Genomic DNA, 11,693 nt, shown 5'->3' on the forward strand with positions numbered 1-11,693 from the left:
TCAGGTGATGTATTTTACACCATCTGCCTACCTCCAGCAGGGAATCCAGGGTTTAGGGCCCCTCCCTTGTTAAAAAGGTCCCTTTGGCCCAAGGTGCATGCCTGTTATTCCAGCAACTGAGGAGGCTGAGGCAAGAAGATCTCAAGTTTGAGGCCAGCCTGTGCAATCTATCAAGGCCCTATCTCAAAAATGAAAAATGAAAAAGACTATGTATGTAGCTTGGTGGTAGAGTGCTCCTGGGTTCAATCCACAATGATGATGATGATGATGATAATAATAATAATAATAATAGAAGAAACAATAACTTTTTTTGTACTGGAGATTGAACCCAGGGGCACTCTACCATTAAGCCACATCCCCAGCCCTATTTTATATTTTCTTTAGAGACAGGGTCTCACTGAGTTGCTTGGTGCCTCGGTTTTGCTGAGGCTGGCTTTGAACTTGTGATCCTCCTGCCTCAGCCTCCTGAGCTGCTAGGATTACAGGTCTGCTAGGATTACAAGTCTGTGCCACCGCACATGGCGATTATAACACTTTAAAGGCATTTTCTGACCTCAATTTCATCTGCTTTAGGTGGATCAAGATTTAGAGGAGGCAACTTCTTCTGCCCTGCTCAGAGAAGTGGTTGGGAAACCCAGAGTAAACTGTAAGAATCCAACATCATAAAGGCAAGAAAGATTACAAGTTGATGATTTTGAAAACAAAGAAGACTTGCTCACATAAATAGGCATTTTTCCCTCAGTCGTCATGTGGCTGGAGGAGGGGAAGCCAAAGAGCTGCCATTCTCCCAAATGATGCATCTTGAGAATGTGTCTCTAAACATGGAGCAAGTGAGGCTGCTGCTCTGAATTTCCAAGAAGAGGCAAGTGCATCATCCAGAGCGATCCGGTGAATGCAGGAGTCCCGTCAGCAACAAAAACAAACCTGTAAAACCTGTGGTAGAGGCCGGCGCAGGGGCACACATCTGTAATCCCAGAGGCTCAGGAGGCTGAGGCAAGAGGATTGCGAGTTCAAAGTCAGCCTCAGCAAAATCGAGGTGCTAAGCCACTCAGTGAGACCCTGACACTAAATAAATACAAAATAAAGCTGGGGATGTGGCTCAGTGGTTGAGTGCCCCTGAGTTCAATCGCTGGTATCCACCCCCCACCCCCAACAAAATCCTATGTTAGAGTTCCTTTTGTGGCCTCTAAATTAGAACCTGAAGAGTTCCCAGAGTCTTTTAAGAGATGCTTTGCAAGCCAGGCACAGTGGCACATGCCTGTAATCCCAGTTATCGGGGCAGCTGAGACAAGAGGAGCATAAATTCAAGACCAGCCTGGGCAACTTAAGGATAACTGTCTCAAAATAAAACACAAAGGCTAGAGATGGAGCTCAGTGGTAGAGCATCTTTGGATTCAAGTCCCAATACCAGTTAAAAAAAAGATGCTTTGCAGTAAGTGACCCAGTGACCACCTTCTCCCCTAAACATCCCCACTTGTATGGGCACACACACACATGCACACTTACTTTAAATGACAGCCATCACTTGGATATATGCAATCTGAAATTTGCAACTTTTGCTTGCTGGTTTATTACTTGAAAGTCTCATTCTCTGTAGGGAGAACTTGCATCAGCCCCTAAGAATCAGTCATTTTGGGGAGGAAGATTTATAACTTCCTGGGTTCACTTGTTTATTCAATATTTATTTACTGATTGTGTGCTACTGTGTGCCAAGACTGAGGGTACAACAACGAAGGATTACGACTCTTCCCTGCTGGGGCTTGTTTTCTAGGGTGATGAAAAAGCCTTTTTTTTTTTTTTTTTGAGGACTTTGTTGGGGGGATGAATACCGGGGGTTAAACTCAGGGGCTCTCCACCTCTGAGCCACACCCCTAGCCCTGTTTTGTATTTCATTTAGAGACAGGGTCCCACTGAGTTGCTTAGTGCCTTGCTTTTGCTGAGGCTGGCTTTGAACTTGCAATCCTCCTGCCTCAGTCTCCCTAGCCGCTGGGATTACAGGCGTGTGCCATGGCACCCGGCTAAGGCTAACTTTTAAAAAATATATATATATTTTTTTATATACAAATATAAAAATATATATATATTTGTAGTTGGACACAATACCTTTATTTTATTTATTTATTTTTATCTGGTTCTGAGGATCAAACCCAGGGCTTCACACATGCTAGTCGGGCATTCTACCGCTAAGCCACAACCCCAGCCCCTAAGGGTAACTTTTAATAGAAGATCATGAGAATAATGATTTAAACAGTTTTGAACAAATCCTGAGAAGAAAAAAGATAGGACAAATGAAGCCAGAAAAATAAGGGTCACACTGGTGGTTTAGCTAACATGCCGAAGGAAGAGAAGGAAGGAGTCAAGGAAAAGGATAGAATGTACAGCATGTGCAAAGGGCCTGAGGTGAGAGGAAGCTGGGTGGTTACAGTGGGAAGTTGTCACAGCTCCCGCAAAGAACCAAAGGAGACGTTATAACCAATCCCATCCCCTTTCCAATCCATCTTCCTCATTGCCTCACTGGAGAACCTCAAGCAAAGGGCTGTCTGTGTTTATAGCTTCTCATCCGCAAAATGGGAGTGTGGATAGCACAGATCTCCTGAGATTGTCCTGAGAAATTCATGTCAGTAAGCCCTGCCTGTCTGGCCTAGAATGAGGCCAGGAGACAGCTGTTACCAGGCCTCACTTCCCTCCCTTCCTTTCCCACCCTCACCTTCACCACCTCCAAGGTCAACGCCATTTATGGAGAGAGCCAACCACATAACTGTAAATTCCCTCCTTGCATCCAGACACTCCCCGCTCTCGTGTTCCCTTGGGGCAGACCTGTGCTTGCTTTGTAGAAGATGGCTGCTTCAGGTCTACCAAGGAGACGGTGTGCTTTCTGTGCCTTGTGCTTGAGATTGAACCCAGGGCCTCAGCATTGTGGGTTTCTGTTGCATTTAGTGGTGCATCTATCTGTGGAATCCATGTCTCCCTGGGCATCCTGTCAAGGGGGCAGTAAGGACACAATGGCCGTGTACCCTCCTTGAATCTGTCAGGTAGCCAGGCGCAACACATGCAGCCACCCACCAGGATGGGTCTGGCGGCTTCCTTCCCAGTGTGCCGGTGTCTGGGCAGATTGAGGGCTTCTCCCCAGGAACCTGGTCTTGAGGTTGTATTGTTGTTGTTGTTGTTTTGGGGTTTTTCTTCTGTCACTGGGGTTTGAACCAAGTGGCATTTTACCAGTCCTTTTTGTTTTTTATTTTGAAATAGGGCCTCCCTATGTTCCTGAGGCTAGCTTCAGTTTTGTAATCCACCTCCCTCAGCCTCCTCGTCTTGAGGTTTTGGCTTCTCCTGCTTTTCACTTTTTGTGGCCGTAGGGGTTGAACCCGGGACCTCTCCCTACATCACGCAAGCGCTCTGCCACTGAGCTGCATCCCCAGCCCCTTTCTTTTATTGTAAGACAGGATCTCACTAAATTGCCTGGGCTGGCCTCAAACTTGCAATCCTCCTGCCTCTGTCTCCACAGTCCCTGGGATTACAGGTATGTGCCACCACACCGAGCTGGTCTGGAAGTTTCTAGGCATTCACAAGAGGGTAAGGGCAAGAGAGAGGACCGTGTCCCCTTCTTTGCTTCTAGTTCTCAGCCTGCCGTTTCGGGGGAGGAAAATCCCTGCAGATGCTTCTGAAATTCCCCAGAGGTTCCCCATTGTCCCCCCCATGACCACAACCCAAAGAGGCCAGCAGCAGACTCAGACATCTGCCTCCCTGGGGCTGCAGGAGCCTGGTGCCAAAAACAATAAGTCGGGTGTGGGAACCTCCTTGTCTTCTCCAGTTTCTGTTCAGCTGGGAAAGCCATCTCTATTTTATCATCATTATTATAATTATTTAGTTCTTCAAGCATCAGCAGTCTTTGCAGGGAACACCCACAAGGCAGCAAGGAAACCAACCCGTTGGGAGGCTCCCCGGTGGATTCACACCCTCAGAAAACTTGAAACTCCTGGCCCTGGCCCCAGGAGCCTCCGCCCGGACCACCTCTGGCTGCCCTTGGTGTGCCGCCGCGCACTGAAGCCTGCGGGTGCTGGACTCTGGTTCACTGACGGCTTTGTTCTCTGTTACAGTGTTGGTGACTGGCTTTCATTTTTCCCCCAGGACTAAGCATCGGACCCGGGGCACACTACCACTCGGCTACATTCCCCCATCCTTTTTATCTTTTATTCTGAAGTAGCATCTCCCTAAATTGCCCTGCCTGCAATCCTCCTGCCTCAGCCTCCCATGTAGTTCTGATTAATAGATAATCATGAGAATAATGCAGGTACCCCTCCCCCTGGCAGTATTTTCTTTAATTTTAAAACAAAATTTTTTAAAAATTCAATATAATAAATGTGATATGAGGCCTGGTTTTATAAGCTTTGACTCAGAGTGCCCAGGTAGACAGCCCCAGCAGGCAGTGGGCACGTTCCAGGACTGGTCACACGTCCTTTGGTCTGGAGTAGATCATTCAGCCGCCAATACATTTAATCATCACACTAGAAAACAAACAAACAAAAATGTGGTGGATTTAGAAATGGGCTCTCATTGGTGACATCCAAGGCCTTTGAGGTGTGGTTTAACAAACAGAGCCCAGAATGCTCTCTACCCTGCATGAGCAGGTGAGGCCGGGGCAACTGCACACCCCCTACACACAGCTCCACCCCCAGGCCATCCTGGGTCCAGCCATGAGTAGAAATTCTGAGGACACCAAAGCCTGCCTAGGAATGGGATGGGCTCCTCACCCAGGGAGTGGGCAGATAGCCTGAAACATGGAGCTGGGACTTCACTGAGCTGTTGAAACTACTTTATAGGGCCTGTTTTATCTTTAAAATGACCCCATTTTTGCCGGGCGCAGTGGCAAACGCCTGTAATCCCAGCAGCTCAGGAGGCTGAGGCAGGAGGATGGTGAGTCCAAAGCCAGCCTCAGCAATGGCGAAGCACTAAGCAACTCAGTGAGACCCTGTCTCTAAATAAAATACAAAATAGGGCTGGGGATGTGTCTCAGTAGTTGAGAGTCCCTAAGTTCAATTCCCAACACACACCCACACCAAAAAAAAAAAGATCCCACTCTGCTGCTGAATGTCTGTGTGATGATTGTCAATCCGTGTGGCAAATTTGGCCTAAGACTTGCCTTCACTATCACCTGCTCAGGGAGGTTGTAGGGCAGCAAGAGACCACACCTGTCTCCAACCTCTCGTGTGACACTGTTATCTGAATCTACCAAGAAGCACCAAACTAGCTCAGGTCATTTTGAGAAAAATTAAAACATTTGTTTGTTTCCTTTTATTCTGAAGTAGCCTCTCCCTAAATTGCCCATACTGGCCTCAAACTTGCAGTCCTCCTGCCTCAGCCTCCCATGTAGCTGGGATTACTGGTGTGTACCCCTGCACCCGGCATGGGTACTTTTTTTTTTTTCCCCGTGTACATAGCCTTTTCCTGCACCTCCACTCTTACTGTCATATAAAGAATCTCCCAGGTACACAGGACCAGGAGGAATATTAGGGAGGTGTTAGCATGTGTGGTCCCTGCCTCAGCGGAACACATGGAAGGCTTCTGGGGACCCCATACGCACTGGCAGAAAGGAGGGATCCACGCTGGGTCTGCTGCTCCCTTTACATCCCTGTGCCCTACGGATGCTCGGGATGCAGTGATGTCATCAAGAGAAAGACCGGCATCCTGGCTGGCATACAGAGGAGGGGTCCATGTACGGTGCACTCAACCACTGTCGCCTAAAGGCTCTCTAGTGGACCAGAGGACCAGGGGTAGAAAGCTTGGCCCACCCAGGTAGACCAAAGGCTGTTTCGGGACAGAGGCCTACATTTTGATATATACCCCCAACTCATCATGGTGCCTACTCCCTGCCCAGTGAATGAGGGGTGACTGGAGTAGCTGTCAGGGCCATGCCCAGAGGTCAGAGGTGGGCACTGGACAGAGAGGGCCGCCACGTAGCACAGAGGCTCATATGGCGTAAAGAACCAGGCAGGGCTGAGTTCGAATCCCAGCCGGGCCACTTACCAGCTCTTGCGCTCTGTACCTGACACCTTTCCCAGAGGCTCCTATCTTGAAGGCTTGGTCCCCAGAGCAGCAATGTTCAGAGGCAGGGCTCGGGGGAGTGATTGGATCCTGAGGGCTCTGTCTTCATCAGTGAATCAATCTACATATTGGAACAAACCATCGGGAGGTAGTGGACACTGTAGGAGGTAGGGCCTAGTTGCCTCATTGGAGGAAGTAGGTCATGGGGGTGGGGGTGCCCTGGAAGGGCAGCACCACAGTGACCCGGCTCATTGCTGTGTGGAGAGCAGAGAGGGGGCTAAAGCTGGAACATGTCTAGTCTAGCACACAACACTTTGCATCTAGTAGGAGCTTGCTGTTAATTTTTTTTTTCTTTTCTTTTTTGTAGTACTGGTAATAACAGTGCTTTACCAGTGAGCTACATCCCCAGCCCTTTTAATTTCGTGGTACCAAGGGGCATACTATCACTGAGCCACATCTTCAGCCCTTTTTTTTTTGAAACAGGTTCTCAACTAAGTTGCTGAAACTGGGCTTGAACTTGCAATCCTCCTGCCTCAGCCTCCCGAGTAGTTGGGCAGGGGTGCACCACCATGCCCAGCTATTAGATATATTTTGATGGTGCTCCTTCATCAGTAATAGATGTAGCTGAGACCCTAGTGAGGGTCTTTGCCACACAAAGAAGGGGCTCATTTGCAAGGTCTGGAACTAAAGAAGACTAGAAGAGAGCCAGCCAGGCAGTGGCCTTGAGAGACAGATCGCTGGGTTTCCTCTGCCAGGTGAATTCCTGGATTCATCAGCTACATCCTTCCATATTATATGTGCTGAAGAAATGGTAGCTGTGGTTCACATTTACAGGACAATGACAACTCAGTATGTTTAGGTTTCCTGAATGGCCTGGGGTAAGCCCTCTCTGCCTCAGTTTCCCTGTTTGCAAAATCTCTCTGGTTCTCTGAATGAAGAAGCAGTCCATTCCCACCCTCTGGCCCAAATGGCACCCAGCCAGCGTTTAAAGCCAGAGGGAGCCGAGGAAATTCAGGCAAGAGGCCACTAAAGGGAGGTTATGGGGCTTGGGCCCCACTGGGAGAGGAGCAGAGTGGGTGGGGCCCAAGGCCCCAGAGGACCCAGCCTGGTGCTGCATTTCCCAGGGCCTGCTGCTGCCTTCTCTGAGTGGCCTGGCCCCATCCTGGTCATGCACATTGGGACATGCCAGGGCCTGGCTTCCCAGGGGCCAGAGGGAGCTCCCGCAGGGGACTTCAAAAGCCCAAATGCCTTTCAGAAAGGAACTAAAACTTTCTGCTTAACCAAAGCCTCCACAGGAGAAGAACAGGCCTAGCCCTTTTCTTTTTAAGTCTCTTTATTTTCCAGCCGGCTGGCCTGGTCATTCTCTTTTTTTTCCTATTATAAACGGTCCCAGCTGCAACACACAGGGAAAAAAAACCATCTCCCAGGCCTGGGCAGGGGCTGGCTGGCCTCCTGGGGCAGACAAAGGCAGCTCTGGCCTCCGGCACCCACTGGGAGAGGCCCTGGAGCCCCTGCCCAGAGCCAAAGCCACAGCAGGAGTGAGGGGCGGGTTCAGGAAGTCTCTGTTTGCACCCCAAACCTTCTCCTGCCCCTGGGAGCAGAGCTGCCATCCAGCCAAGGAAAAGACTCCTAAAGGAAAGATCAGGCACCCCCTGATCCAGGGTCCGTGGAGAAACTGATGTCTGGGGAAGAGTTGCAGAAGGTCACAGTATCAACAAATGGCAGGGCTGATCTTTGAAGTCAACATTCTCAAGTCCAACATCAGGTACCAAGGAAATGTCGGAAGAGGGGTCCAAGGAGGAGCCCCGGCCTCCAGAGGTTGCTGAATGAGAGCGGATGTCATTCCTTTCTCAGCTTCTCTGCCTCCCAGTAAGTTAAGTTCATTTTTCTGTGACTCAGTTCCCTTATCTTTGAAAATGAGGACATGTTTGAACCCACCTTGTAGGGCAGCTGTGAAGAGCACAGGAGCCAATAGGTAAAGGACATAGAACAGTGATTTAAAAAATAAAATAAAATCACCTCTTACTCTCTGTAAATGTAAAGTTTGTGTTCTTCACCTAAGGAATGTTTACTGACTTCTCCTAGGACAGGCCTTGGGCCAGGTGCTGGGGGATGCAGCTGGGCAAAGCAAAAAGGTCTCCTGCCTGGTGGAACTTCCAGTGGGGGAGGGGGCAAGCCAAGGGACACACTGGATTGATTCACTAGATACACTGCTTCATGGCACATTCTAGATCTCTCCTCTCAGGGAGGGAGTAAGGTGTGGGGGGGCGGTCAGAGACTCTCTGGACTCAGGGGCCAAACTGATCAGATGGGAGATGGCAAGGACACTCCTTCCCTTGCAAAAGGAGGCGGAAAATGTTGAAAACCAGTTTTTGCAGTTTAATTGGTTTTAAGTGAAAGTGGGCCCCAGGCCGACAGCTGGCCACCTCCCCGTCCTGGTGGGCTGGTTCCTCTGGTTCAGCCTCAGAGCGCTCAGCGCTTGGGTCCTCGTTGCTGAGCCTGAGATGCAGGGGTGGTCCTGAGGAAGTGGGAGCCTTTGTCCATCGCGCCCACCGAGCCTTCCATGCCCCCCACCTTTCGGCTCACAGGGTTCCCCACTCACTGCCCAAGGCGACACCAGTGACCTCCCAGAACCGCGAGCTGGAGCGGGGGGCCGGGGCGTGGCCTGGGAGCACGGGGCGGGACCAGAGCCACAGCCCCGCCCTGCGCCCGCAGGCCACGCCCACCGCGCTCGCCACGCCCAGTGCACCTCCCGGCTCAGGCTCCCCACAGTGGCCGGAGGGGACACTGACTACTCGTGAGGCGCCAAGCCTTTCTCAAAAAGCCAACAGAACTCCCCCGCCCCGTGCTTCACGGAAACCTCGCCTGGGTCTGAAGTGGTAAACTGCTAGGCAGCATCCGCTGGGCTGGGGAAGGACAACCTCCCCCTCCCCACACTTTCCTCCCAGTGCCCCACCTGATGTCCTACAGAGAGCTCTCCCTACACAGCTAAGCTGATGCCCACGAGGCTGTTATAAATTCCATTTTACGTGTAATAAAACTGAGGCTCAGGAAGGCTGATTATGTCCCTAATCCAAAGTCACACAGCCCTTAAGGGATAAAGCCAGGATTGAAATCCAGGTGAATCTCCCTCCAAAGTTGGAAAATTTCCCCTCTCCAGCTAGTTAATTCCAGCTTCTACACTTTGCCTGAAGCATTGCATTGATGTATCGATTTAGATGGACGGATATATAAACCGCTAGATAGATGTGGAGGTTAAGCTAGAGATGGAGATAAAGATGGTATCTTGGAATCACAGACAATTGTATCAGGTGTCAATGGGATGGGGGCAGATACCCTTTTCCCAAATCTCCATCAATCCCCAAAACCTTTTGTTGAAGTCAAAAGATTTTTTAAAAAAGTTTTTTAGGGCTGGGGATGTGGCTCAAGCAGTAGCGCGCTCGCCTGGCATGCGTGCAGCCCGGGTTCGATCCTCAGCACCACATGCAAACAATGATGTTTGTGTCCGCCAAAAACTGAAAAATAAATATTAAAATTCTCTCTTCTCTCTAAAAAAAAAATAAATAAAAATGCCATTTTTCACTAAAGTGCAGAAATGGTTATTTAAAAAAAATTTAGATGTAGGTGGACACAATACCTTTATTTAATTTATTTAATTTTATATGGTGCTGAGGATTAAAACCCAGTGCTTCACATGTGCTAGGCAAGCACTTTACCACTGAGCTACACCCACAGCCCCTAGTGGAAAGATTTTGAGAGGGTGTACCAAGCACTGAACTTAGGGGCACTCGACCACTGAGCCACATCCCCAGCTCTATGTTTCATTTCATTTAGAGACCAGGTCTCACTGAGTTGCTTAGTGCCTTGCCAGTGCTGAGGCTGGCTTTGAACTCGTGATCCTCCTGCCCAAGCCTCCAGAGCTGCTGGGATTACAGGTATGCGCTACTGTGTCCAGCTAGTTGAAAGATTTTTAACATGCAGAAAATAATACAACAGATTTTCATATGCTCCCAACAGAAGATAAAACTTTACATTTGTTTGGGGGACTTTCTTTGTTGTGGAACCGACGTTGTCTCAATCTTGCAGAGACAGAGCTTCAAGTCAAATGTCCTAGGTACCTTCTACCCCTCCAACTAGACCTAAGCCCCTCCTAATTAAGAAAGTTCCTATAGGGTTACAGGCCTGCCCTGGTAGCCAGCAGGGCTGGAAAAGCCCCCAGTATTTAGGTATTTGTACCTCAGGAGAGAAGTTCTGGGTCCTCGAAAGAAATGTCATATGGTGACAGGCAGGGAGGTGAAGAGGGTCCCGTTTTACAGGAGTGAAGCTGAAGCTCAAGAAGTCACTTGCCCTGGGACAGAGACTGGGTTTTTTGTTTATCTTACCCAGTCCTGTCTCCCTGTTTTTGTTTTGTTTGTTTTTGTCTGGGGGGGGGGTGTGTGTGTGTGTCGTTTTTGGTTTTGTTTTTTGATACTGGGGATTAAACCCAGGAGTACTCAACCACTGAGCTAAATTCCCAGCCCTTTTTATTTATTTATTTATTTAATTTTAAGACAGGTTCTCACTAAGTTGTTTAGGGCCTCACTAAATTTCTGAGCCTGGCCTCGAACTTGCAATCCTCCATCCTCAGCCTCTGAGATTACAGATCTGCACCTGGCTCTGCCTTCCTTTTATGCACTGCTTTCCTTGGAATGGTGGATGCCAGAAGGAAGGGGCACCTTAGTAGGATGGAGACGGGGAGGTCAAAGCTCCTGGCAAGAGTGACGGGGCCAGGAGGCTCTGCTGAACCTCCAGGAGAGAAGGCTGCAGGCCCCGCTGATCCTCAGGGGTGCTGGGGTTCTGTTGGCCCCCTTCAGGACATCTGAGAGTTGAGAAGGGGATGCTCAGAGGTGTCATCAGGAACAACAGACACTCGACATGACAGGCAGATTTGTGGCTCACTCTCCCACCTCCATCCCTTGCTAAGCAAGTGCTCTATCGCTGAGCTGCACCCCGGTCCAGATTTCCATCTCAAACACTCTGAACAGCCTTCTGCCCCGGTAGAGGTAGAAAGCCCACCTAGATCAGTGCATTGTGCCTCCTGGGCTCAGGAGCCTCGGAGTGGACACACAGGGATGACAGTGACCACAAATCGGAAATTTTCTATTTTAAGTGATTTTTCAAAATCTGCTTCAACGAAAAGAATTGTAGTTTCAGCTTCAGACTCTGGAGGATTCAGGTATTCAAGTAATATGATGAGGGACACAAGCTGCCTCTCCATCATTGGGGCTGTCACCCCTCACTCCCTAATGGTGACTTCATTCAGAGTCCACACAATGACAGTATGGCTGCCAGCAGGTCTGGCTGTCCTGGCAGTCTCCAGGTCGGTGAGAAAGAGCTACCTCCTTCCCCAAACCTTTATGCTGACCAGCGACCAGCGTCAGTGGGCCAGCCAACACGGGGCACCTATCACTGGGGATTGAACTCAGGGTCACTCTACCACTGAGCTCCACACCAGCTTGTTCTCACGTGGGGAGCAACTGTTTTTCCCCCAGCAATGTTCACAAGAACCTTTCACTAGGACCCTTGTAAAGCCTCTTGGCAGGGCCCAGAGGAATCTCATCCTGGCTAATGGTCCCAGGGATTCTTGGGCTCCAGGAAAGGAAGGGCTATCCTCC

This window comes from Callospermophilus lateralis, chromosome 18 (genome assembly GCF_048772815.1).
Source record: "Callospermophilus lateralis isolate mCalLat2 chromosome 18, mCalLat2.hap1, whole genome shotgun sequence".
NCBI lineage: Eukaryota > Metazoa > Chordata > Mammalia > Rodentia > Sciuridae > Callospermophilus > Callospermophilus lateralis.